General features: G+C 55.5%; 1 protein-coding gene across 1 annotated transcript in view; it reads left to right on the top strand.

The window, feature by feature from the left end:
* LOC113202490 (PDF receptor) overlaps positions 1–5893 on the top strand; it is a 78145-nt gene that overhangs the window by 986 nt on the left and 71266 nt on the right. The gene's annotated exons all lie outside the window — the stretch shown is intronic.

Raw genomic sequence — 5893 nt, 5'->3', positions numbered from 1 at the left:
GGGGGGGAACTATACGTTATTGCCACTGGTTCACTGGTTTTATTTCCCTGTGGTAGGCAGGCAGGCGACTATACCCGAGGGGGTTTCCACTCCCCTAATATATTATAGGCCTACCGTGTGCAACAAAATTCGAGGGGGCAATAACTCTGGGAATCATGTGTACACACCGGCACGGGAATCAATGGAAATCAACGGGAATCATGGATTCCGGGAATCATGTGTTCACTTGAATTCAGAGTTATTGCCCCCTCACCTAAATTAGGCATTACGCGTAATGTGATCCTCCAAAACGGACGATTATGCTTGTAAAGTGGTATAATTAAGGCTGCAAGACCCGTGTGTGTAACACCTGCGTGGCGCCGAGAAATGCACGTATTATGCGCTGTACACGAAAATCCCGAGTGAAAACCCCCTCGCCTCGCCTCGCCTCGCACCCCGCCGCGCTGCCTCTCGACGTGCGACAGTAATGATCATCCCATTCCCCCGCTGCCGCCCCCGCGACCTCATCCACTACCGAGGCGCCGCTAGCGCCGCGCTAGGCAGCCCAACGCCGCGCTCTGGAAGGTCACCGCCTCGCCTAGCCGCGACAAGGGAGAGCACGAGACATACTTATCCTGACGACGTGCCCGTGGGAATTTGATATGGGGGTGACAGTCGTTAGGGCGGCAGGGGGAAACCTTCGGCGGTCGATGGGGCGACGAAAAGAGATTGGCGACAATTGTACGGCTCCACTGTGTTTTCTTGCCACCGCCGCCCACCCCACATTCACAAACACTGTAAAACGTTTTCGTGAATTTACGAAAAAAAATGTTACGAAAATATATTTCGTAAGTGTCAATTTACGAAACATTTTGTAATGTTACAAATAATCTGTAAACCCAACTGTGTACATAGTACACTCTTCCTTGTGTGTACTTGAAGGCACACACAAGGAAGTGTGTGCCTAGCATGGTACACACTAGGAAGTGTGTACATGCGTAATTTGTTAAAAACAAAGGTTTCGTAATAGGAAATTAACCGGGAAAATTTCGTAAAATCACGATAATTTTGTTTACAGTGAAGTATCCGCATAATCTCAGGACGATTGAAGGCGAATCAAGACGACGAGGAAAATATACCGCGTTAATGAAGCAGACGCCGTATTGTGTAAGTGGGTGTAAGGACGCCACGCCCCCCCCCTCCCCCACTTACACAACCCGACGCCTCTTTACTAACGCGGCATGTTTTCCTCGTCCTGACTCGGCTTACTAGTAAGACGGAGTCAAAGTTTAAATGGGCTACTTTTGTGGTACGCGAACTGCGTGCATGATTGATGCGTGGTTATGCTGTACCACACACAGGAAAGGCGTGTGGCGGGTCGGTTGCCTATGCTCCAGGGGCCCTTCTTGGGATGCCCCTTCAACCACCATCTGCTTGCTTTTGCTCCCTCAGCACACTTTTGAAAGGCATGCCTATTTTGTTCATAATGGCAAGTATTTTTTTTCCTCGGAGACGTAGAAATTTGGGAACATTTTGTATGCTGATAAAACCTCCAAGCAACACGTTGTTGGGCCTTAACTCTGCGGACCGCGATGCGCAAAAAATAAAATAAAACAGTCGAAATAATCAAGTGTAACTTCCTCGTCCCTTTCAAGGCAGATGATTAAAAGCCTTGTAAATGTGTGTGTGACACCTGGGTATAAATGAAACTTGAATTAACGAATAACCCATATGCCCGAGGCGGCAGCTTCCTGAATTGGGTGGCGAGGTGAGTCCTCTCTCGGTCCCTCAACGGGTGCGTAAGCACGGGCACGGGAGTAGTGTTTTTAGCGAGAGCAGAAGCAACAGCGGGAGCAGCCACAGCCAGCCCAGGTCCGTCCGTGGAGATGCCATTCATGAAGGCTTAGTGTCATGTTACCGCTTCGCCCGGGCCGGGCCGGCCGGCCTGGCCGAGCGGCGGGACTCGCCTGGGCTCTCTGCCTGATGAGACGGACGGACATCGTTGGACGGACGGCTGTGCTTTCGGCGGCACTGGCTGGCTACACCAGTCAATCAATATTGCATTGAACAGGTGTGCCTGCCTGGACTCGACCCCTGCTCACTCTCTTGGGCCGCAGGAGTGCGATCGGGGAGAGCCCCCCGAAAACTACCCGAAACGCCTTCTGAAGCAACCGCAACTGGGTGAGAGGGGGCGTATTGGTGGGAGAACGGAAGTAGACCGCCAAACGCCCCCCGGGGGCCACGGCGGCGCCTGCCGCGCGCGAAGAGAGGCAAGCCCGCGCAACACAGAGCAGAGTGTCCCGCCCGGAGCATTTGTAAGGCACTATGCACCGGCGGCAAAGGCCTCCGGGATGGGACCCTTTTACTCGCCTTGGCAGTGCCTCTCTGTTCACCCGTCCGCCCCCCGCCCCCTCACTCGGCCTGCAGTCTCTCGCATTCCAGCGCTGTTCGAGCGCGCGGCGGCCGGCCCAGCGGCCCGGCTGCAGGCCTGCTGCTGGCCCCGGTATGGCACCACGGGATTTCATTAAGTGGTCCTCGTCCCTTATTCATGACTTGACGAGCAATGAGTGAGCAGGGGCGGCGTGAATGGCCCTCTCTGATTGCGGTGCAGTATACGTGATGCTGTCCCGCACCTCGCCCAGCCAGACTTTGGGCTCGGCGACCCCTCGAGGGGGAACAAGCTGCTCCCTGCTGGACTTGATTAAAAACGCCTCAGCCCCGCTGGAAATGTGAGAGACAGGCCGGGGCGGGGGCTTCTCGTCGTCGGGGGAATAACGTCCAACGAGAGGGCGAAGGCAGCACGGGGTTGGCAGCATCGCCTGCAGACTGATTCAGAAGAGCGCTCTCCTCGCTCCGTCTCTCTCACACCTGTACGGCGCGCCCCATGAGTGGGAGAGAGACGGAGCGAGGAGAGCGCTCTTCTGAATCAGTCTGCTGGTTGTCCTGGCGACTCTGCAGCTCGCTGCGGCTGCGGCTGCCACGCCGCCCCCGCACTGCCGGCCCGCGGGGCGTGCCGAGCTAATTACTCTGTGAGGCCGAACCCTCCGCGTTTAACCACGGGACGACGCGCCTTCATACACAGCGAGTCTGCGGTTGAAAAACGAATAAATAAACATACATACAAATAAAATTGCGACAGAATATGTAACTCATAATTGTCTTCATGGTTTCTTATCGTCCGATCTCGCCAGGGAAGCATCAATGTCACAAGTGATTGTAGGGTCTCGGTTAGCACTCGCGGGCGAGATCGTGAAACGTCCGGCGTGCCCATCAATGAAACGCGGCGATGAAAAAGAGTAGCCTTTTACAAACATGCCGGGCCCCGGCCAGATGAGTTGAGTCGTCATCACGGTAGTGAAGTTGGGCCAAGTGACACGTGGCTCTTATTGCGCGAAATGTGTTCCTGAAGCAGCGCTCAAGTCATGATCTGGAAAGGCTGAGAAACAACAACTTTGTCGTAAGATGCGCCACGCTCGCTGAGTGCGTGCTCGCTGCGCTGCGGCGGCTAAGGGGCGGAAAGGGGCGGGGGTTGTTGTTGTTACATAAGTTTGGCCCGGTCTGCGTGGGACCAGGGAGGAGGAAGGGGCGGGGGAAGGATTGGCATTTGGAGGAGGCTCTAGTGACTAATGTGTAGCGGGGAGCTACCTTGGTATGTATAGGCATCTGGGAGGCTGTGGCTGTGTACTGTACTGACACCACAACCACAACGATTATTTTTACTTAGCGTTCTCTTCCCGGGTGTGTGACCGCTCTAGCAGAAAACTTTACACCGTTTCCACGTTCATTAGCCATGGCCGTGCCGGTGGCTCACGGCCACATCCACATCGCTGAGCGAGACAAGATGGTCGCAGGTTGCAGTGTTGAGGTTATGTTATACGTAGGCACACATTGTCATAGTGCGAGAAGGACTTCACTCTAACGAAGACGAGTAGGATCGCGAGCCGAAACTTAACAAAATTAGATTTGTTCTGATCTGTGATGGGTCGAAAGCAGAGACGACCCAGGCCCACTCAAATGCCGTTTTGTTATTTTCTGATCCTCGTGCTCTTTTAACCTCAAAATATTTGGTGGGGTTAGCGTTCGCGAATCAACTGGGATAGGAACTTCACGTGTAAATGTTTGCTGTAGCGAACTTACCAGGACAAACTGAGAGAAGGAAGAATGGAGTCGCAATTTCAGGTAAGGTGAGAAGGTGAGCTCTTGCTCTTGTCTCTGCACTTGCGCCGGCCGGAAACTCCGCCTTGATGGTTTTGGCGTCCGATGAAGCACGCACTCGGCACTTAACTTAATTCTCCCGTCGCTCTTGTCTTGAACATCTCCAAGATGGCAAAGCACTGAGCACTTGTGCGCCGTCAACAACATGCTCCCAGTTTTTGTTTCCTCTGACTTCGGGCAAGTCTTAACGTCGCTCCTAGCGGCGCGTTACGTAACGGCGCGCGGCGGCAAAACGGAGTGGAGCGGAACGTTCTGAAAACATGTTGGATGACCGACTTCAGTACTCCTTCTCCTAGGCGCAGCACTTGCAAGTGCTCAAAGTTCTAGTCCAATAACACCTGGAAGTAGGGTGATGGGAAGCAGCCGACTGATTCCGAAGCACCCTCTCCTATACCTTCCGTATAGATCCGTCCTTGTCGCTCTCGTAGGGAAGCGCCCCTTGAGGTCTCTTCGGAATCAGTCTGCAGTGCCGCGTTCTTTCCAATTGAACACTCGAAGTGTCGGTGAAGACCGCCGAGACAGCTTGGCACTCTACTCTGCTCTCCTCTCAGCCTCTCTGTTGCGTCTTTTATCAGCACTGGGCCACCTCGTTGACGGGTATCAGCCGATCCGCTCCCAACTCCCAGCCCACCTCCTCTATTCACCACTATACGTAACTCCCTCAGCACGGATCCGCCCGCTGGCGGCACTATGCAGGGTGGCGCCCGCCCCACCCCATTGTTCTGGTGCGCTGCAGCGCGCTGTGCGGGGGTGCGGGGGGTGCAGGGCCCACTGCCCCCGCTCGCATGGCCTGCTCGCGCTCACAGCCCGGCCATACCGCGGCCACACCTCTCTCTCTCTCCTCCCCTCTCTCTCCCCCCTCTCCCCCCTCTCTCTCTCCCCACTCCCCCCCTCTCCCTCTCTCTCCCTCCCCACTCTCTCGCTCTCTTTGACGTTCTCTCTCACTCACTCTCTCGGCGCCTGGCTGGTGCGCCCTGCCCCGCCCCGCCGTTCGCGCCACACGCTGGAACACTGTAGCCGCCCGGTGCCAAGGAGGCAGGCGCGGACCTCCATAATGTTGCATAATCATGTTCTCAAAATTGTATGCAGAGATGCACAAAATGACGCGTGAAAATGTGCCTCGCAGTAGAGCACATTTTAGTGATCACCCAGAAAGTAGGTCGGTCATTCGCCGTTGCCAACCTGCAGTGAAGCCTATGCTAGCTCTCATAGCGCCTGGTAGGTAGGCAACGTATTATCTGCAGTGCATGTGCGTATTGCGTGGTGGCCTACCCCGATTCTCACAGGCGCCGAGCTCCCGTACTTTGTCGAACGTCCTGAGAAAAACGGACGCACTTTTTAGAAGTCCGTATCGCGTAGAATCCAGCCAGCAATCCCAGCCCCAGCAGGGCACTTGACGAACCATCGGAAATAACGCTTCCGACTCGGCCCCTCTCTCTCTCCCTCCCTCTCTCTCTCTCTGGGTCACGGTCCACTCATGTCACCAATGCCAGCCAGCCGTGTGTGTCAGCTTCGACGACACTTGGCCGGTCCAGGCGGCATCCACGGCTGGTTCAAGCCGCGACTTTCCGCCAAGGTTCGCCTCGCTCCTAACTCTCTGACAGCCTCTGCCCACCCACGAAAGGCGGTCGCCTGGCGCCCGGCGCCTCTATCTTGTCGTGGCGCCCTTTAGGAAGCGCGGCGCGGCCACTCGGCTGCA

The sequence above is a fragment of the Frankliniella occidentalis genome, unplaced genomic scaffold (assembly GCF_000697945.3).
Source record: "Frankliniella occidentalis isolate FOCC.00 unplaced genomic scaffold, Focc_3.1 Scaffold296, whole genome shotgun sequence".
Classification (NCBI taxonomy): Eukaryota; Metazoa; Arthropoda; class Insecta; order Thysanoptera; family Thripidae; genus Frankliniella; species Frankliniella occidentalis.
This window is presented reverse-complemented; position numbering and strand designations above follow the sequence as displayed.